The sequence below is a fragment of the Phalacrocorax carbo genome, chromosome 1 (genome assembly GCF_963921805.1).
Source record: "Phalacrocorax carbo chromosome 1, bPhaCar2.1, whole genome shotgun sequence".
NCBI classification, from domain to species: Eukaryota; Metazoa; Chordata; class Aves; order Suliformes; family Phalacrocoracidae; genus Phalacrocorax; species Phalacrocorax carbo.
In genome coordinates, this window is record NC_087513.1 from 45,307,881 (window position 1) to 45,330,903 (window position 23,023).

Consider the following 23,023-nt stretch of genomic DNA (forward strand, 5'->3'; position numbering starts at 1 on the left):
ATTTTCACTAGTGAACCTTCATCGTTCAAGAAATTACCTCCAATGTCCTGCACGTGCAGATCAAGTTTATGGTCTGAACAGCACAGTGTACACCACCACTGCTCACATGCAGTGGCAGAGTGAGAGTGGTGCAATTTTTCATGCATGCTGGGATGCGTGTAGGAGCAGGTAGGGAAACCCCTGTGCAGACAGCTGTTGCTACCTTAACACCTTGTATTCAAACTAGATAGAAAATCTCATCCTGTAGTCATTATGGGGATGTGGGAAGCCATATATTTAAGTGGTTATTGGGCAACAATGGGTTGAATGCTCATGGCACTATTACCATATCTTCCCCCTCTGAGCTGGGCCATTCAGAATGGGGAGTGGACCACACAGCGTGCTTAGTTTGAAAGCCTGGGCTGTGTTATCCTGGCATGACTCAGTAAAATTTTGGCCTATAAGTAAGACCGCAGAGAAGGCAGGGAACAGGTGGGCAGTTCCTGATGTAGGCAGTCGCTATTTGGAAGTTTTCTTCACAGCTCACCGCCCCAGGAGAATGTTTAAAAGGTACAGCTGTTCTTGCAGTCAGACTGGCGATGGACATTGCTTTCTGGCAGTTCAGAGATCAATGCCATTATTCTGTTGGAACCACATGCATCCTCTCCCTTTCCCCATCCTCAGCTTAGAGACAAATATAGAAGAGCAGTAGGCTAACCCGGGCCAGATCAGAAGTGCTGGTAGGGCATGCCAGAAAGGGATGTATTGATACTTGCAACAGTGAGGAGCAGAGGAAAGGGGAATCCTGGGCCATGTCCACATACGGGTCATTTGTGGGAGCCAACAAGGACCCCAGAAGAACTCTGAAGGGAAGCTGGCTTCTCAGGATGTTCCTGGGTCATCAACCCAGAAAAAAGGAACACCATTTCAAACAACTGCTGGTTTACTCTGGGGTTCCCAAATAAGGATTTCTTGGACCTCTTTGTGAAAGACATATATGCCATGCTGTTATGATTTGTCTTCGTACCTTTAGAAAAGCAGTCTTCTCCCTTTTTTCTTTTTTTTTTTTTTTTTTTAATTTTACCTGGTATTTATTACATTTACACCTGCCAGCAGATGGGGTGTTTTCAATGTCCTGAGGCTGCCACCATTTAACACTGTTCCCAAGAAATGCTGGCCTTCTTCCAGCACATGTTCAAGAATAAAGCCACTTTCCCAGGACCTTATTGCACCCTTTATCAATTTGCTGCTTGATAGCAGGAAGGAATCAAAATACTGATAATATTTGAGGAATTTTAAAAGGAAGAAGAAAAAAGGAAAAAAGAAAAGGGAGTTTCATCAAGAGGGCTGTAACAAAAGCTAAGGCAGGTAAAGCAGAGAAAGGACTTCAACGGAAGTAAATAGAAGAAGCGTCAGCAAACAGACACAATCAGCAAACAATCACAATTTAGCAGTAGATTGGCAGCTGAGGACAAATAGGAGGATACACAGGCATATGGTTCTTTATATAGCAAGTGACTCATGTCAGGGAATTACAAGAGTTCTTGAAGTTTCCAGAGCATTCTGATGGTGTGCATGTATTAGACAACCCTTGGTTAACCACATGATGATGCGGTTCACACATGGGGTCAGGACATTAGATTTAAGAGCAAGCTTCCAGTTTAATTATAGCTGAAAGGAAGCTACTTTGCACACACCAAAAGCACCTAAAGATCCAAGCCAACCCAATGCAGATGGAAACAACTGAGGGATTCACCTTAAAATATAAAATAAAAACAGTATGTTTATGAACAGTTAGGTCTGAGTTCTAACGTGGTCATACCCTGAGTAATTTTTAAATTTCCAATGGGGGAAGAAAGCAACTTCTGATTTTCCTTCTCTGTAACTTTGAAATTTAAAGTTAATTTTGGGGATTAAAAAAATGTTCAAACCCCAACAATTTTTACTCTGGTTTCATAATAGAAATCAACTGAAATATTTCATACACTGAAATCAGAAGGAATCACTGTAACTACCTACTCTTGACCCACTAATCACAGACCATAAATCTGTGTTAAGCTAAAGTATATTTCATACAGGAAGGATTTCAACCATTAAACACTTAAAGATGTCTCTCTAGTAAAATAACCAGAATTAGTAATTCTTTCTGTGAAAAATATATGCCTCTTTAAACTGTACTTCTAGGGGAGACACAGCCACGTTCAATGCTGCAGGCCCACTTCTATTATATTTTAGACCTACCATGCCACATGGATTTTGTGGCTGATCTGTGAGTTTACAGACATTTTTATACATCTCAGATGCATTTCACTATATACATGTGAATCAATTTTCATATAGACAGATGCATCCTGGACTTACTGGATATACATGGAGTTCAGGAATAACAAGTCCATGCATATGGGGCTGATATTTGCCACAAGTATACAGTTTTTATTTATTCATGTAGATATCAATTCTACTTAGAACAGAACTTAGCAGGATAAATAACAGACCATCTTTAAACTTCCTTTTCATCCTGTTCTCTAGCTGCTTCAAAGACTGTTTAGGCTCACAGGACTTGATTTTCTAAACCATAACTTTTGGATAGACTAAATACAGTCACAAACTGATATCTGGATACTCCATGTTTACTAACTGTGGTCATCAGCCAGTGACTGGAGATCCTGCTCCCCTGTCATACAACTGACTGTATATAACTCTATAACCAAGACAACCCCGAAAGATCAAAGATCAGGATGACACTTCCCAGCCCCCTACTCCTCTGAATTGAATCTATACAGTCTCATAAGTAGTTCCTCATCCAACTCCATGTGCACACTGAAATTCAGACGCAAAAGTATGTTCATCAAATCTGTGCCTATATTTTAATCTCTCCAGTTGGGCTGCACATATAAGCCCTGATGTGAAGGTTTTTGTTATCCCAAGGTAGTACTCCTTTCCACTCAATTTCAATACATTCCTATCAACTACTACAAGGCAATTAGAGTTACATATCTTTGATGAGCCCTATAAGGGAAAAAGAATTGAGAGCTGACAGTAATAGTAAAGGAGGGATGAGCAAAGAGAAGCAACGTGTGTGAAGCATCTGAAGCTTAGAACAAACTTGCATTGCCACAACTCTTAACAGTACAGTAACTTCTCCTACAATTTTCATACAATGTGATGAAGTATAAGCAAAATTGGAGTATATAAATATCTGCCTTAAATTTCAGAAATGTACAATGATCACTGAATCTGCTTTTTCAGAAGAAGAATCTCCACCACTGAACAACCTGACCTTATTTTGAAGTTGGCCCTGCACTGGGCAAGGCATTGGTGCAGATGAGCTCCAAAGGTTCCTTCCACACTGAATAATTCCATGTGCCTGGAGATAGCTTTAAGTTCAAAGAATTCACTCATTTACCATAGAGATTATGAAATTTAATATACATTTAAATAAGGCTGCAGGGAAATATGAATTAAAAAAAAGAAGACTAAACCCCCAAATGGTGGCTCATCTCATTGCATTCATACAAAAAAAAAGTTGATTTTATTAGGTTGGCCTGCCTTATGGAGAATTTGGGGCTCTATACACTTGGGAGACCTCTAAAAAAAGTAAATAAAATAGTTATTGAAAAATAAAAAATAAACCTCAGTTATGCTTGATTACAAGTATGGCCACATTTTCAGATACTGCTATTTACACTGAATGTCACAATTTCTGAGTGATGTTTCAAAAAAGGAAACAAACAGCCCAAAAAAACATCCAGAGCAGAGAAATCCAAAAACAAAACCACATGATAATGGGAAATGAACACATACATTTTAGACATCCAAATTGTAAACAAAAATCTGTGCTTATTTTTGGAAATGTAGGCGATTACTCTTTGACAGAAAATTTTCACACACAAAAAATACCCACCCAGAAATATTATATTGGATGATAAAATGCCATGTCTCAGAACATTTTAAATTTAAAAGTTTGAAAAGTCTTGTAATTTAACTTCCATGGTTTTTCTTATTTTCTGGCTTTACTTCTCATTTGAATGGGTTAAACAAAAGAAATGTTTGAAGGAAGATTTTAATGCTTTACATTTTTTCACCTAACCCGTGAATCACAGTAAAGCAAATAATGAAAAAATATTTTTTTAATAAAGATTGAAAAACTGTTGAAGCCTAGCTTGGCAAGGGAACATATATGTACGTATCACAGTAGTTAAGTGGTCTATGTTCCTTCTAGAATCACAAGAGAAAAAAACAGTAAATAAAACCAAGTATTATTCCCCAAAATTCCACCACCGAAGTTGTTCCTATTCAAGGTCACAATCAGTTACCAAGACAATGTTTACAATATACATAAAGGCATGATGTGTTTGGTACATTTAGGAATTTTTCTGAGTATGCCATTAATGAGAAATAAAAATAGGAATACATCATATCCTTATCAGGAAAAAATAAAAAGTTTTCCTAACACCACTCTCTCAAAAAATAAGCAAACAAACAAACCCACAAACAAACCCAAGAACCAAGAAACACAGACTTGCTTTCTTCCCAAATGAAAGATGCATGGTGCTGAATGGAATAAACTCAGAAATCTGTAACCGGCCATCAGGATTCAGCTTTGCAGAATCTGAGTAAAATCCCACTGAAGTAATTTACTAAGGATTTCGGTACCGAGACTCCAGTCACATGAAAAAAAGGAGAAAAAGATGAAGAAGGACTACTTTGGGCATGCAACTTGGTTTCCTAATTTGATACCTCAAATCCTACTGACTTACACCAGGGGTGCCCAACCCTGCATCTAGCCAGTTCACGCAGCTCTCTGTGCTACTAGAGGAGAACTGCAGGCTGTTGCCCCCAGAAGACTGAGTCAGAAATGGAGTTGGGGGAGGAATGGAAGAAGAGTGGGAAAAGATAATGAAGACCTTCATTAACCACCCTGTTCCTCAGGAGCAGGTGAGGAACAGGCCAGATAATTACAGTAGCAGCAGCCCACTACCAAGGGGCAGCTATCTGGCTCTGTCAAGATATGGCTGAAGGCACATATGAGGGAACACAGACACGCAAGAAAGAACATTGAGGGAGCTGGAGTTTCCTTCAGTGTGTATTAGGAACTACAAATGGTGGATTAAACACTTCTGTCCCATATCTTCAAGCCCATAGAGGTGCATGAAAACAAATAAGCCTTCATGCACACTGTTCTGTGCAATACTTCCCATGCAGCCAGAACTGCAAAGAAGAGGAAGGAGGGGAGGGAAAGGGCTTGACAAGTTGACATATGCTTCGTTAACATCTAAACATGCATTCTATACCTCTTCACTCAATGGAAAAAAAAAAGAAATTTAGTGTTCCTTTACCAGAAAAAGGCTGACTTGCCCTGTAGTAATACTATGCTTGACTGATCTAAGTCAACAAAAATGAGACTTTTAAAACGTGTTTCTCTTTCTTTAAAAAGAAAAAGACGCTCCATTGATACCGAACTTAGTATCTCTGCAGTAAATAGTTTACCACTTTACCCAGTATTCAGAACGTAAGTGAAGCAATCCCTCAATGCAACATGCACTTACTTTAAGTCTCCAGCATTTTACTGTTAATACACTAACACTGTTTCCTAGATTCATCAGGAGCCACAGAGCAGACATTAAAATTCCCCTGCTCAGGGAGCACACAAAGTGCCCAAACCTCCCAAGGACTGCACTGCATACTCAACTTGCGTAGCACCTTACAGCTGTCCCAAACCCTCTGACAGGTTCTGAAGGGGGAGCAGGATACTGACAGATTACTGCTTCCCTTAAAATCCATGTAGCATATACACGCTCCATAGAAAAAGACTTTTAGGCAATGTAATAACTTTAGAAATCTTCTAATGTGAAGCAAAGCCTCAGCACTTATTTTAATAGTAGTTCCAGAGCTGACGTCCTCGGGTACCACTGCCATACGCAATGGCACCTGTGAAGCAGCGCGTTAAAAGTTCTCTAAATACATTCTCTTCCTTATCCATCACGTATCTACTACACCATCTCCTGCAAAATCTATTCCAGGTTGATTGGTTCCTAGTTCAGTGGTTTCTCCAATCATTTGCAGGGAGCCTAATGCAACAACTGCCTAAATTCATGGGAATTCTATTATGGAATTCAGTGGGTTTGGATCGGTGTAGATGGTCGAAAAAGCCACTAACATGGGCAAGCCATCAACCTCCTGTCGTTACACTACCTCCAAACAGGAGCATAAAAATCACAACTGTATGTTATGGCTGACTAGGGAGCACGCTGGATCTTATGTGACCATTGCCTACAATATGACGTGAAATCACGAACAGGTCTCCCCTCTAAACACACAACAATTAACTGGCAAAAAGCAGCGACTATTTGAAGTGATCTGTTCTATGAGGGGGACAGTCTGTGGTTCACTGTCATTGCACTAAATATTTTTCAGGTTGTATGAAAAACTGTCACAGCAATAACTGCATTACGTCTCCATCAAGAGTGAACTCAGTATCAGCTCAATCAGGAATTCTGCAGCTCAGTTTAGAGATCCAGATGAGTGAACGGACAAAAACTGCAACAAACAGCACAGGATATGCCCACCCTTGGTTAAGAGTTATATAAAGCTCTTTCTCAGGGGCTACTCAATTACCAATAAATTGATAGCAATTCTCTTTTATTATCTTCTGTCTACAGATAGATCATGTACGGACCAGGTGTGAAAGTGCATCTTTGATACTGACTTTTTCTAAAACTACTTGAAATTTCTGTGGTACATATGCTATAAAGGCAGAAAATGAAAAAGTTGTCATCCTTCTTCTCATTAGACCCCACCCTATTTGGCATCTTCTGTTATCTCAGTTGCCCAAGAGTCTTGGAATTATTTTGTTTTTTAAAGTGAATGCTGTAACAAACACCTCTGCAATCTCATGTAACCTGGGAATAATTTAGCAGCTGGACTTCTTTCACTTGGGTAAGCTCCGGGAATGAGAAGGCAGAATACCACTTGGCTTCTGCCTGACAAAGGCTCTTAGACAAGCATTCATTCTGCTCACCTTGAAGGCTACAACCTAAGATGTGAATCTGATTTCATTCCCTCACCTTTCTGTCCATAACTGGTTTTAAAAGCTTGTTTTCAGTATGCTCAGACGTTTGATTTGCACACCAAGGTTAAGGAGTCATTTCAAGTTACTTGTAATTTTGCTGCAGGAAAAAGAAGTAGAAATCTAACTACCATACATTCCAGCCTGTCCACAGTGACATCAGCTTGAAAACTCATTTCATTGGATCATGCTGGATATTTTGCATTTCCAAGCTTTTTTTTTTTTTTTTTTTTGCAAATCATTAAATAGATATAGTGGCTGATAAAACCAGTTCTTACTGCAATTATGTCTTTTCAGATGTTCTTAGCAAGATCGCTCTTTGGCAGCAAGGTGTAATTCCATAAGGAAAATCCTTCCTATTGTCTGAGTTGCATTACATGCATATTCCTCCTCCTAGTTAACTCCTTACCTGCCAGTCTCCACTAAACTATGATATCACCTTTAACTGAAGCATCCCGCACTCCTTCCTGCACACAGGAGGGGTGATCAACACAGTACCTTAAAAAAAAAGACTCATTCCAACTATTTGTTCTCTATGTCACCCCTCCGGCCTTATAGGTCCCTCAACCGCATCAAAAAAAAAAAAACCAAAACAAAACAAAAAAGAAGTTGGCTTCACGTTTTTTTAGTCTGAAATTCCCCAACTCCCATTACAGAGACGCATTTAAATAATACCACCACAAGTACTACAACAAGAGGCAGACAGCAAGATTTTGCGTTTGCAGCTCACCTCCCGGAGGGTATCGGGGCTAAGGAGGGAATGTCTAACTCAGAAATAGAAGGTTCAGTACCTAGTGGCTTTTATTTCGGCGTCTGCTATTTCACTTGATCAATAACAACCGCAGTCTCCACCGGCTTCGAGCGGGGACTCACACAGCCGAGCACTCCTGGACCATCTTCCTAGCAATGGTGACACAGGCGTCGCTCCGAGGAACCCCAAGCCCCCGCACCCGTCCTCCGGCAAGACTGGCTGCTCGGCACCTCAGCATTTTCTTCGGTCACTTCGTCAGCAGCCAAGGGGAGAAGCATCCATGGGAAAAATGGCATATTACAAATTTTGCTTTGGGAAGCAGAGCTCGGCTCAGACCATTGTCGGAAGCGGGGGGGGGGGGGGCGGGGGGGGCAGGGGGGAGCGGCTCTTAAAGCTCCAGCAGCCCCTTTCGAGCAACAGCATCTTTGCAGCTGGAGGCAAGAGATTACAGGGGGAGGGGCCAGGGCGAAAGCATCTTTCTTTTTATTTCTCATCTTTGGTTAAACTTAACCGAGCGCTACCTGGCTTCTCTGGTTCTTCCATACCTCCCAGGCTAATTATGCCGCTCTGCGTGACTGAAGTCCGCACGCCCGCCCGCCTGCGTGATCAAACGCAAACGCGCTTTTCTGCTGCACAGCAGGCAACCCTCTGCCCGCAGCCCATCGCTGCGTGGCGGGCACCGGGCAGCGCCTGGTCTGGGCCGCGCAGAGCGGGAGCCGGGGCGGCGGCGGAGTCGCGGCCGTGGGAGCCGGCAGAGCCCCGGCGGGTCGCCCCACGGCACGTGCGCCGGGCTCCGCGGGGCGGAAGCGGCCCCGACCGTGGGGCAGCACCGCACGTTCCGCTCCCCCAGCGTGGGGCTGGGGCCGCCCCCTCCCCTCCCCTCCCCTCCGTGGGGCTGGGGCCGCCCTCCCCGCAGGCTCCCGGGCGGTGCGCTGCCCGCGCCCTGGCTAAGGGCGCGGTGATGCCTGTGTTGCGAGCGGCGTGAGAGCTCCGGGCTGATGCATTCTGTAATTTATTTTTTAAAAGAGTTCAGGCGAACGCCAGTACATCTCATCTAATCGGATATACAGCGCAATAAAACGTATCATCTGCTGTAATCCGGCCATGACAAAGCAGTGGTAAAATCTGCTGTAATCTGAATAGGCCGGGCGTGTAATTAATATTACGCGTTTGGAAGCGCTGGGCGTGGGCAAAGGCCCCCGCCCCGTGTCCGCGGGCCGGGCGGGAGCGGCTGCGGGGACATCCCCTGGAAGCCGCTGCAGTGGTTTCCACCAGTCCTTAAATAAATTCTGAAGTAATCACGTCTGCTTCCCCCCCCCAACCCCCCCCCCCCCCCTTCCCGCTCCCCGCCTCACGCACGCCGCTCCCCAGATGCCGCCGCCGCTGCTGCTGCTCCGCGGCTCGCGCGGCGCCAATTCCCTCACGCCCACTCCTTAAAAGAAAAAGGGAGGGGGCAGCGAGGCCCGATGCTGACCAGAGAGAGCCCATTCCCCCCATCTACTCGGCCCCACCGCTCCTCTTTGGCCCTTAGAAAGGGCGGGGGGGGGGAAGGGGGGTGGCGCGGCGCTGCCCCCCCTCCCGCCCCACTGGAGACCCTGCTACCTCAGCCCGGGCGGGGGCCGGCGGGCGGCACAAGCGAGGCTGGGCATCGCGAACGAATGAGTACCAGAAAACGATTTAAAATCGGGGTTTTCAGAGTGTTCGCTTGTAATTAACTTAATCCCAGTTGGAGGACGATGGGCTGGTATCAGCTATGCAAACTGTCTCCTTGCAGGAAGTATTTCAGTGTTTGTTTAGGTACCAAAAAATGTTTTGCCCATGAAGGGCTGGCTGTGGCACTTGAGAAGCCTGAAGTTGCTTCATCCGCTTTAGGAAGGTGGTGGAGAGGCAGGGGAGCCCCGGCCGGCGATGGGTTCAGGCTCAGTAACGCTGCTGTGGGAGTTTTGGCCCATTATCTTGCTCATTCCTGACACTTTATTGTAGAGAATGCAAATGCACAGAGGATGCATGTGTACAGTAGAAGGTAAATAGCTGAGAAGGGTTGCCAACATGGACATCTTAAAAACAAGTGCGAAGAAAGTATTGGTGTCGTGCCCGAGTTTGCTGCCAGAACTTGGCCTTTCAATGCGATGCATGGGTTAAGAGAGCCAAAATAAAATAACTCTCCCCCTCCATCTGTGCCACTCTTCCAAGTGGCTTTTTGTCACTTTTCTTGGCTACTCCAGATCCTTATCATGACTTAATTTGTCTTGAGCGTACAAACCATTAGGGTCGTTGCCTGATAATCACGATGCAGCTGAGGGTAAGATCCATCATACGTCAGAGACTTACACACATGGGTACTACAACAAATCTGAGCTTTGAGTTAGGTGAGTGAGGAAAAATGAGCAGCTCAGAAAACACTCGTGAGAGCAAGCATGTTCAGCAGGCAGCCACGTAGGCTGGCTAGTATGAACTTCTTCCAAGAAGGGTGCATCTGATGGGGTTTTCTTCCATTATTTGTCTGGGGATTTCTCCCTTTCTTTGGTGTTAAAACGCGTTACCCTCTGTACAATAATGTGTGTAGGTCAGACCAGATTCGCAGCTTCAAACTCTCTAGAACTCAGCACTTATTTTTACAACAGCATCTGCATGAATGGAAGTATCACTCTTTTCTAAGTATTGGTAAATGTGTCATTGATGATATGCTTGCTTCCTCCCCTCTTTCAAACAGCAGCTTCCTGGTGAAAGCGTTTGCCAGGCATGTGGGAGACTATTGTCCATGTTCACCCAAGGTGGTTGTTTTCAGCACTTACCTTGGACAAGATTCCAGTCCCTGTTCCATGGACTGGAGGAGTCAATTATTTGCAAAGCTGTATAGCAGGCAGGCCTCCTTCGTGGTCATTTGATTTAGAAGCATCTGTGGAGTACCTTGGGAAGTCAGTTGGTCCTTCAGCTCCTCATGCCCATCCTCTCTACTGCCTTTCAATCATTAAAGCAAAAACCCAGCACAGAAAGACTATTATCGCTACTCAAAGTATTGTCCTAGCTGACGTGCCGCCCTTAGCTTCCCCGTTGCCAGATTCACAGAGAAGTGGCTGAAGTATCATGTTTCACAGTGTGGAGGTAACTGCATAGTGCAGAGGCTGCCAATCAGCACCGGTGCTTTGTGGTACCAATTTAAATAGGAGCCTCCTTCCATTCAAGAACGTAGGCTTTTGAGGTCAATGAGGTGGAAGAAGAAACTCTAAAGACTAGCAAATGAAGAACTGTGGAAGGACCACAAAAACTGGGCTTATGTCACAATAAGGGAATGCTCCCTAGAGTAGAGGGCAACTTCTGGTAAAAGATAACCGCATGGGTAATTTTGATCAAGGGCATGATGATATATTTTATGGAACCCTTAATAGTGAAAGGTAGTGAATGTACCATTTAATTATGAGCTTTAATTTCCCTTGAATGGAATTTGACCATCAGATCTCCAAAACATAGTTTTGCTTATCTAAGCTCCAAGTGTGCCAACCCCATTAATTACCTATGAATTACCCCAGAAGTATGAAATGCCCAGTCTCTCTGTCAACTGGCTGTTTCATCTGGTATTCAAACACGTGGAACGTACGGGAGATAAATTAAGTGAGTAAAGACAGGTAGGAAGAATACGGTGAGACTGTACTCTTTATTATCATAGAAAGACCTCCATACCATTTGCCAGGTTATTTTAAAAAAGAAAATATCATCTTATGACAGCAAGCATACTTTAAAGATGTGTCTGAAATCTGGTTTCCTCCCCTGTGTAAGTCTCACCGTGGGTCTTTCTCACATGCTGTCTCCAACAAAGATAAAGTGGAGACTTATGAAATCTTTTGCTATGAACAGGGTAAAAGAGGGAACTGACACTACTGTACTCTCAAGGCATCACTGATCACGCAGGGAGGGGAGGAACCACCTTGGAAAAGACTTGCCTTTACTTTCAAGACCGAGAGAGCAAACTGAGGAGCAGGTGATGGTTGCAAAGATACCTGATATAGTCAAAGCAGTAAGAAGGGAAAGTAATTCCTGTAGCCCTATTTTGAATAACATTGATGATGCAGCACTTCATTGGTTAAAGCCTGCCAACAGCTACTACAGCATGATGAAGGCCTGCATAAGATTTTTAGATGAAGATGAAGAAAGGAGAACCTGTATTAGAAATGTTACATAGGGAGAAAAAAAGAAGCAGCAATATTTAGAGCAAGTCTTCACTCGATAAAGAAGCCATTAGAGACTGAGAGGAGTGAAAAAATAAAGTTCAGAGGATCTTGGCTGAGACTGGAAAAAAGAAATGTAATATTGTGTGAATAAATTACATTCCAATGTAATTGGAGTTATAATTCCAATTGTACTTTACAATTACATTCATGCTTATTTCCCAAAGGTTCTCTGCATATTATCATAGCTTTAAGGGTTTCTCTGTAGTTCCTCACTTTAAATTTCTTACCTATTTCAGCTGTGGGTTTCACCTTCCATAACTCGATCACTGTGTTTCACTAGAAGACTGTCATAAACCTGGTTTCTCACACAAAAAAAAAACGTTCCACGTCTGGCCTCAAAAATCATCATGGCAACCTTAAAAATCTCTTGTTGCAGACATTTGATGGGGAGGGAGAAAGTTTAGAACAGGGGCATATCCTTAGCTTAAATGTGAATTGTTCAAAGCCAACTAAAGACCAATAAAAGACAAGCCTGAGAGTTTGATAGCCCAGTTAGCACCTTTCAGTACAGCTGAAAGCTGGGAAAGGACAGGTTTTATCTCCACCTCAGTGTGATCTGCAGAGAAGGATCTAGTTCCCAGCTATGGAATGGTTGATTGGACCAGAATCTTCTCATCTTATTACACTCAGTCAGGATACTTTTTCTGGAGATGTGACTTAAGGGCTGTAAAGACCTGCTTGAAAGTCCCAGTTACGCACATGCTGTTGTATATGAGACCTGAAAACTGGAGGAGAACTTTTATTTTTGTGTTCTGGGATTTGGAATATTGTCTAAGAGCAGTCATTCTGCTCTTTTTCCACTGTGTCTAATGTTACTTAGCTGAAGTGTTGCTTGCAACTAAAGTGGCATAAGATGTGAGTAAACATTTTAATTCAGTCTGCTATTGAAATACTTAAGGTGTAATAGAAAATTTCACTCTACCATGGTTACCATAAAAAAAAAGAAAAATGGCATTCAGCTGTACTGAGAGGAGCTAGCTGTGCTGTCAGATTCTCAGACTACAACTTAGTTATTTTTTAATTATATTTAACACATAGGTGCAAGCAACAAACTGCATGAAGGCAAGGAAAAAATTCTCTGATTTCTGGCACAATTTTTCCTTTTGTCTAGTTTCAATTTTTTTTACAAATTCCTCTGAATTGTTTTCTGCCAATGGCATGGAATGGATCTGAGTGGATACCAGCGATGTCTTTAAAAATCACTGAAATTCAGACAAATGAGAGAGAAATTTGTGTCATCAGTCAGCTAAGTAGCTTCCTTTTCATATGTGGAACTGTAAAAACATGCAGACTCTCAAAATAGCAACTGTGATCAAGAAACAATGTATCATGATTTTTAAGAAAATGTGAACTTTTTAAAGTTTGTGGTCATAATGCATTTGGTAAAAGTCATTCAATTCATATTCCACTTCATCACAATAGTGTGAGTTAAAGAAGGAGGCACTAATTCCAAAGCCAAGCATGAGGACCATAAAGTAGATGTTGACCAGAGGAATCAGCAAAGAGTAACATGAGCCGTAACTGATGCTGATGAAAGATCTTATAATTAAGAAACAATCCAATCTATACCACCATTGGCAATAAAACAGCCATCATAGCCAGCGTCACAAAAAACCAACCGATGCCATTAGTCTACCTTTCCACCCCAGCATTCTTGATCCATCACAAACCTGGGAAAGATAAGAAGGTAAAGAGCTCTCCACCTGAAAATGTCAAGACACTGAGGCATCTCACAGGTGTTTCAGATCATGCCTAGCTCCTTCACACACAAATAAATCAAACCTGTTTACACTAATCCCGTGCAAAGTGATATTCAGATTAAAATTTCTGTCACTAGATTGCCAGTAAACTCTATTTCAGTGTAATGTCAATGAGATCACTTCAGCTACTTAGACTTTCATAGTCTTTCAGCTTTGGTAGAAAAGTGCTATTCATCTGAATGAAAATCCTTCTATGATCAGGAAACTGCAAGTACTGCACTGTGGTGCAATATGGCTCCTCAGCTAGACAGAGAAAGCCAAAATATACACTCCACTCCTCAATCTAGATTTTAAGCATGGGGATGCAGTATTTTAAAACAAGTTCTGATTCTCAATACTTCCATATATTCCATGGGCTTTTTGGGTGTCTGTAGTTCAGGTAAATTAAAGTTTGGGGTTTGACAGTTCTGTTCTTTTATTATAACAGAATATTTCATTTTGGGGTAAAATCTTATCTGCTCAGCAAAAATAATCAAATTAAGGACCTTTATAGGATCTTCTTAGCTGCTGGGCTGAATGTAGCAATGTACAAACATGCGAAAACAAAGACACACAAGAACATGCTGAAGTAAGACACTTCATTGTACACCTTCTGCCAGTGACAACATAAAGAAAAAAACGTGCAAGACATGCTAGTTAAAACAGACTTTATTGAAAAAGCTTTGTGAATTACTTCAGAAGGATATGAATATTATACTAGAGAATGGGATGTAAGGAGACATGTGGGTTAAATGCCTTACCTGCAATGTTAAACAGATTTTCACAAAAAATGATCTGTTTATCTTTACTTCAAAAATGTTTCCCCACCTTTCAACCATTCACTTTCATGAGTAGCCAAAGCATGTCCACTTCCACTTTGGTGCTGTTAAAAGAATGGTAACTTCTGGGCTAAGAAAGAACTTCATAAGGTAATCAGTGGCCAACAGAATAAAGCCTTGTTTTGTCAACAAAGTCTATAGTTTAGGAGATTCCAGCACTGCTTTCCAGTGTCCTCTATAGTTCATTCCTACTGAGTGCAAAAAGTTGCAGAGAATGCTGAGTTGTTTATGAGGCTGTTTTATGGCTGGGGAATCTCCATCACAGATGTACAAAATAATATTTTTAATTTTTTTAAAGTAATTCACATGCATAGAGTACAAAAATTAGCAATACAATATTAAATCTTTCTCTACCAAGGTACTTTTTAACTTTACCATATACATGAACTGGCTCGCTCTTACTGTTTTAAGGTTTGGGTTGGGGTTTTTTTTCTTCTTAATTTTTGGCAAACTGTTGGTTAAAGGAATTACATTAAAGCAAAATAAGGTAGTTCTCTTGCTTTCTGGACAATATAAATTCATTCTGTTTAGTACAGGGAGCCAATTATGAAATCAGGCCTTCAAAAAAATAATAATAAAAAATAGAGAACAGGAAAAGGAAACTGGATTCTTTTCACTGTGGTGTCTAACAGCCCTGTTAACAACCAGGTATTTTAGAGAGGTTTCCAGTTTCGTTTCCCGAAAAAGGAGGCTGACTGCAGGAGTTCCATCTGTACAAAGTACTTTCTTAATTGATGTGAAACTGAGAAAGATAAGCCAGTATAGGAACCATACATTTTTACGGCACAAGCTTAGGTTCACCATCACCGATAAGAGAAAAACAGTGGAAGGTGTGGGACTACAAAAAGCCAAAACTAGTTCTTTGTTTTGGAAGGTCATATATTCACATGTCTTTTCATACATAAACCATTTTATTATGTACCTGTTGAGTTTGCTGCCCACAAAATATACCTAACACAGAATCTCAAATAGTAACAAAAAAATTACAGACAAGGACAAAAACAGGAGAAAAAGACAGTGTGAAATTAAAGTGGCTTTCATGCTACTGTTCTTGCAACCAGAAATTGTATTTCATAACGTGGCCCAAACAGCATTAACTGCACTGCAACAGGGTTGGTAGTTTTCAGCCTCTGCCCTTGTCAGACTGCACACCAACACAGGGCTCTTTAGGTTTGCTCTTTTCTGTGCTTCTCCATACCCTTATAAAGTAATGTGAATAATCAGCCATCCATGAACAAAGACCTGCGAGTGCTTGTGCTGTCATTAAACACGAAGCAGTACAAATTAAATTTACATAACACTCCCTTATGTTGAGCCTACTCTTTATTTTGCTGTCTATACGTTAGATTGTTATGGATTGTGTTAGACAAAAAGTAAGCTATTCTAGAGCACACTTGGCATAACACAATACTGTCAAATACGTTACTTTTGCTTATAATTTTTAGTGCTATTTAATGCCTGTTATATTTAATGAAAAATATAAAAATGTTAATTCTACTTTTTTTCAGTTATCAGAACAAAAATTCGCAGTAGAAAATAGCAATGGACTAGAAATTCACTAGTAGGGAGAAATACATGTATTTGCAATATTTCTAAGTTTTACCCTTTAAGTGAGTCATATTTTCTGCTACGTATGTGCATTGCTGCTAGCAATTTATTTTGTTACTTTCAAACTATTTTCAGTCATGGCAAAGAGTTTTTAACATCTGTATGCATGACAAGCTTCACACTTCTCCTACCGTTAGTTAACAGAAGAAGGAAAGGAAAGGAAGGCAGAAGAGCAGAGATGAACAAAGAGTCATTGTTTGCAGAACTCAGGATCCCAGCTGAAGGAGTCTTGTCATATTTCACGCACACATACATACTCGTGTACTCACCCACCAGCAGAACCCAAGAGAATTAAAAAAAAAAAAAAATGCCTACAAAATCTCAATGCAGTAAGGTTTCTCCAGAGAATTACCAAAGAGATTTATCAAAACTGCAAATGTTAAGTATTTTTCAGTATTAATCACATGAAAATGAGCAAATCTTACTATAAAATGTGACCAAGAGAAGTTCCATTTTAGAATGAAATTTTTACACACATAAGAAATTATCTTTTGGTCACATACTACTTCTCCATGTCTCCTTTATATCTTGATTTTTTTTCCTACTTGTTTAGCATGCATTTCATTTTGGCAAGCATAATTTTCCAGTTTATTATTAGAAAGCTGAAGATGACTATTAACAGCTATTATTTATTATGAATCTTTTTTTAAAAAAAAAACGCAACTCTATCTTTTGCTTCCAGGTACAACTTCATTTGCTGAGATAAAAGCAAATGAAATCTAATACACATAGGTAACTATTATAAAAGATAAAAATCTTTCAAATTATAGGAAAAATACTATCTGAAATTTGCCAAGGAGAAAAATATGCAGTTTAAAGTGAAAAATAAATTTTGCACAAATAGGAATTATTTCAAACGTCAGACAGGAAGGTAAGAGAGAGATGTAGTTAACCAATGAGAACATCTTACCTACCATTCTCAGAAATTAAAAACAACCATTATCATTCATAGGATGATTAATAAACATAGTTATTTTCCAATTAATTTGAAGCTGTGTTAAAAGGATGGCTGTCACAATTCTCATTCTGCTAGGGAGAGAGAGAAGAGTAAAGACTATGAGTTCAGTGGTCAAAGCACTGACAAAGTACAGAATGCCCTTGTCCAGCCCCTTGATTTAATGAACATTTATTGACAGGCCTCACCCCAGGATGCCATATATCCCCTTTCTTTGAATACTAGGCTAAATCCTCTTTTTCCTTCAGAGCACCTCCAGCTGTTTGGCATAGACAAACTGTCCTTAGCTCATTTTCTTATGTGAATATCATCAGAAGCAATAGGACATCTTATCTCCTAACACTTAGCTCAGAGCTAAAGAGTATGGTGGGGCCAATTAGGCTTTAAAAAGCTGAGAACTTCCCTGCTATGGATCTTCAACGCTACACATGAACATGAGGAAAGAAAACCCCGACATTCAAGTGTACTCTTGACAGGAAAAAGATTAAAGAAAACTCTAATTTGGCATAGAAAATATTTTACTAATAAAGGAAAACCTATACATGTGGAACATAAAACCCAATAGATTCTTAATGCTAAGCATAGTAAATTATATACTTAAATATAGAGGAAGCTTCTGCATTTCTTGAACTTAAAAATATGTTGAGTGTTTTGCTAAACAGCTTCCAGGTAGTGATAACTCCCCAACAATTCTCTTCCCCCTGCATTTGTTATTTAAGATCTAATAATCATCTGAAGAAAAAAGCCCATTTACTGTCCTTAAAAACCAAACCTATTGAGTTTAACTAAATAAAGTGAGAATGTTTTGTAGACTTGCTACTTTTCTTGAAATAGTTTTTAATACAGAATGACAACGAAACAAAAAGGCTATATTGTGTGCTTGATATTGGTGTAAAGAACTGGGATGAAATTCTGGCTCTACGTAGGCATGGGTTTTAGTCTCAACAGACTTTAGATTTCACAGTGTTTAGATGTTCAAATGAATCATGTGTTATGCCTGTTTAATTTTTTAATTACAAACCCAACTGGTGTTCTTTTTTCTTCACGTGTTTGAACAACTTTGTGTGTTGACTCCCATATTAATTTCTGAGGGTAGAAAATTATTATTGTTTTCTGAGTCTTTATGGAATTTTAACGTGATGAATCTAAGATAGTTATCATCTTTTCTTAATAGCTGCTGTCAGGGCCCTCAGCCCCAAATGCTGTTGCAATCTTCTGTAGCCCAGTGCAAGTAGAGGAATCTTAGTATTTTGTAAACTCACCAGATCACAATGCTATCAACTCCACCCTGGAAAAATATACTGAGGATTTCTTGCTGTGAGTTATAGAATATCAGTTATAGATTTTCTTTCCTTAAAGGTTAAAATGGTACTGTTTGTAGATATTTGTCTCTCCCCTGGAAGCTCAGTAAACCAGGGCACCAAGGGCACCATCAGCCCTGACTGTCCTTGAGCCCTCCCTGGGCTCTCCCACCCTGCCCATGACCCAGGACCCCATGTCAGCCCCTGGCATCACCTGCCTCTGCCCCAGCGATGCCACAGCAGGGCTGGTCTCCAGTTCCCCACAGCTCTGCCTTGCCTGGCCATGGGCCCTGCTGAGCCAGGCTCACCCATGGGCCCATGTTCCAGCCCATCCCCAGGGAGGTGCCTGATGCCCAGGGCTGGAGCTGCCCCGGTGCCCCCTGGCTGCCCTGCTCCTGGCCTGCCCTGCTGCCCTGGGGGAGTCCCTGCCACCCCAGCCCCAGCCCTGCTGTGCCTGACAGTTGTTCTCTCTGTTCTTCCCTACAAGGCATTCTCAAAGAATCTTTACTGTTTAATTTTATCATTTTCTTGAAGTACTATGTTGCATAAAATGTTAAACATACTATAATGTAAGAAATTAAATTCTGTGGCAGCTCTCCTAAAGCACTCAACAGATTGTCTATATTTTAAACTGTACTTGTCTGCCAATTTACCACACATTATTTTTACAAATAACTTCATACTGACTGTACACAAAGACTGAATGCTTTAAATAGTGAGCCACATAAATGGGGAACAAACTAAAGAATAAGAGCGTGAAGTACATGCAGCTTTCTTGCTTTTTTTTGGTTGTTGTTTTTAAGTGAGGATCCATTTGAGGTGACTGAGCTTTGCCTGGGAGAAGCGTACGTTGGTGCGCTGCAGTGAGTGAGGTGTCACTGAGCGTGTATGTCAGCCTGTAATCCCAGCTCTGATCCTTTCAGCCAGCATCCAGTGCTTCATTACAGCTACCCTTTACGGCCTTGACGTGCAACGCAAGTCAATGGCTCTTGAAGGACCCATCTCAGGGCAAGCCAGGCATTCACTTGGGGATGTTTCTCTGCCTTTCACCTTGGGAGAGACATCTTATCTTCTGTCACTGCTGCTACACTGTCGCTAGGCCCCTGTGCAGCACATAGCACTGATGATGTACTGAGCTGAAGGGAGGCACATCCCTGGTACAGGCTGGAGGGAGGCGGGATGAGGAATCCTCTCGCCTCCAGCTCCCGGGAGCACTCTCAGAAGCGTGGCGTGGCAGAAGGCACAGGCTGTGAGGTCCACACTCTCCTCTCTGGCTGTATCTGATAGTGACAGATTTCAGAACTTGGGTTTCAGGTTTTCTGCACATATTGCTGTATTTGTTACATTTGGTTGCATTTTCAAGACTTCTTTTGCAACAGAGTGGAACCCAAGAGTTTAATTTTTTTTGTTTTTATGTAAGTTTACTCTCATGCAATCTTATGACTCTGGGATTTGAAGTGATAGGCATGTCAAACCTGGAGTTTAACTAGGACTCCTGAGTAGAGAGGAGGAAAGAGACAGAATAAGGACAACTAGAGTGATGCTTGTGAAAAAAATCATTGACTATATAAGTGTCTTCTTTCATATTGTTTTATTTTCCTTTTAAACATGGGTCAGTGCATCTGAATCTAGATGAAACGGTTCCAAGGAGATTGAAAATGCATTCTCAACCTGGGAGAATTAGGGAAGAAAGTAAAAATAGCATAATCAGTTGAGAAGACGTTGTCCTAACTTCTCCTTATGAACAGTAAACGCCACAGCAGGTAGACTGGCCTAAAGATACATCATCTATGTGGTGTTAAACATCACCTCCAAAATGCAAGTGTTAAAATCAAGAGAGTAACCACTGTCTGTCTGTCAGCAGTTCTGAGGCTCATGTAAGGTGTTTGTCCCACAGTCCAGATCTCTTCTGTAGATGACAAACAGAAACTCCTATGGCAGAATTTCTAAAACTTATATTACTTCATTAGAGTCTGTCATGACTTTCACTGGTATGGTATATAAATGGATAAAACTTTCTTACTAAATTACTACCCTGACTCTGATTTCAGAGAGTCGACTCTTTTGACCTATTATGTTTACAGGTACCTCATAAAGGGGATTTAAAGAATTCAGAATAGCAAAATATAGCTATGCTAATACTCCCCATGGTTTTTTTTTTAATCTTTGTTTGGAATTTCTTGCCATCTGAGTGCCTGAATTTTCAGCCTTCTTACTATAATAAGTTTAATTATTTCATAGCCAGTATTTCAAGGAAAGAGAGATGCTTTCATGTGTGTTTATTTTTCTTCTGACAACTTCCTTCACTGATTTTTACTTTTCGTTCTATATTGCATTAATCCTCCCATTATATATGAAGTAGATACCAACTCTGGGGATTAATGATGTAGTTTTCCAAGTTTGGGGTAAAATTTCAAGAGGAACAGAAATATCTTCCAAATGTATTAAGATGACTTGCTATAAAATGTCTATTTGGGGATGAATACATGAAATTAACCAAGTTAATCCAAAACTGCTTGTTAGATCAAATGACTGAAAGAAAATATTTGATGAGTATATACAGTACTATTGATCATAATAGATAGTATCTGTGTACATTGTCCTGTTTCAGCTTTTTACTGCATGATGCAGTGTTCATAATTTCAGAGTATTCTACAAACTATTAGGAAATCAATTAAGTCACATAGTGTTTTCAAGCATGTGATTTTTTTTCCAGGAATGTCCTGGCAATAACGAGAGCTATAATATACTCCCCTAAGTCTTGCGTCTTCCTTATGTAAGACATTCTGTCACGTTGGATTCAAATCTATCTTGCTATCAGAAAGACCTGCTGTTTTCCAATTTGCCTTTAAAATGGTGTACTAACAATAGAAGTACTCACTGATGAAACCATGGTTACAATGGAAATAAGTTGTATCATCTGCATCACCGCATTTCTTTTAATTTTTGTTGTGTCCTTAATTGTAGATATACATCCAGCACCTCAAGTAGTAGCAGTTGCTCCAGTATTTAGAAAGAGAGAGAGAGACAGAGGGAGGGTGGCAGGGAGGGAAGGAGGGGGAGAGAGAAATCATTCTGGTACCTAGCTATGGTCGTCTTTTGAGAAAAAGTGTTCAAGAAAGAGTTCTCAAACTTCAGAAGACTAAATATGCCCTTTTGACTCTTCAGCAAGTGGGAGAAGAGCAGAAAGAAACATGCTGACTATACATCACTTCTTTTTAAATGACATATGAGTTGTCCTTCCTTCTGCATCACTGATGTAAAGCAAAACCAAATCAGAACACATACTAGGCACTTTTCTCCCTGGACTCAGGGCCAGACCAAAAATCAATGAAGCTGTTCTCAAAGTAAAATACTAATCAGCAGAAGTTTAAATGTGTCAGAATATGATTCTAGATGGTCAGCAAATAAGCCATCAGATGTATCATTTTTCAAAACAAATTAATCATCTCTTCCCAGTATATTAATATCTTCTGCAACAAGACAGCAAATAGAGCAGAAAACAAAATCTTTCCTATTCAAATTTTGCTGAACACAGGATGACATTTACAGCTACAGGGCCTGAATTTCATTTGCATGTACTCTTAGATCATACTTGCCTCTTTCTTGGACTGCGCTTGGACATCCTTTTTCGCAAACTACTGTGGCACTCCTCTTGAAGCTTGTGAGTCTGATTGTGGATTAATGGCATGATCAGAACTCGTAGTGGTATCAGAATTCAGTCCTTTAGAAAAAACTTATTATAGCTGTGAGAAGTTTGGGAGTAGGTTGGCCTAGATTAGGTGGTTTTATACAGAAGCAAACAGAACATTATCACTTCTGATTTTTACATGATTACATATTTTTCCCTATGAAGTAGTCTATGCAATACACTAAGACGCCAGAAAAAACCCCAAACCAAAACCAACCAACCAAACAAAACTCCAGAGAGTTCACAGCACAGATAAGGATAATGTGCTGTACAAGGAGCAGATTCTTCATGTCAAAAAACTTGAATGATCAAGCCCCTGAAAAGAGTGAGTTCAGAGTTGTCCAAAAAGCTGTTTTGGACAACCGAGGAGTGCTGTTATACCTGTGGGAAATATGTCTGTGTCTATTCCTCTTCATTTTTCTCAAGTAGCATTACAATGTTAATTACACATCTTTATTCAGCATGTCATAATGAGTGTTGCTGTGCACTGTAACAGAGCATAGCACTAGAGGTATTTTGATCACCTGAAACCCACCAAGTCAATAATGCAAGCTTGTACAGATTTCCTCTCTGTGATGCTTTTAACTTTCTCAAACTTTATAATGAAATTTAACAATATGGAGAATGATGTCCTCTCTTTTGGAAGAGAAGACTACATACTGAACAGAAAAATTTTAGTATGGATTGGGAAAAATTATTTCAAATAATCACAAACAATCCAAATCCATCCTGTCTGCAAAAAGAGCAAACAGTTTGTCTGTCCAGTGTGCATATTTCTACCTTTTCTTCTAGCTCCTGTTTTGTGCTGATCTATATTGAGTTGTATGAGCACTGACTTGGGCTGTGGACACAACAGTGTCAC

General features: G+C 40.7%; 1 protein-coding gene across 3 annotated transcripts in view; it reads right to left on the reverse strand.

Annotated features, from left to right (window-relative positions):
- The window catches only part of PPFIA2 (PTPRF interacting protein alpha 2), a 347,812-nt gene extending 339,675 nt beyond the window's left edge, over positions 1-8,137 (reverse strand). For all 3 annotated transcript variants that reach the window (XM_064450229.1, XM_064450234.1, XM_064450219.1), the window contains exon 1: positions 7,840-8,137. The gene's annotated coding sequence lies outside the window, so the exon portion shown is untranslated. The remainder of the gene's footprint in view (positions 1-7,839) is intronic.
- Positions 8,138-23,023: the final 14,886 nt, after the last annotated feature.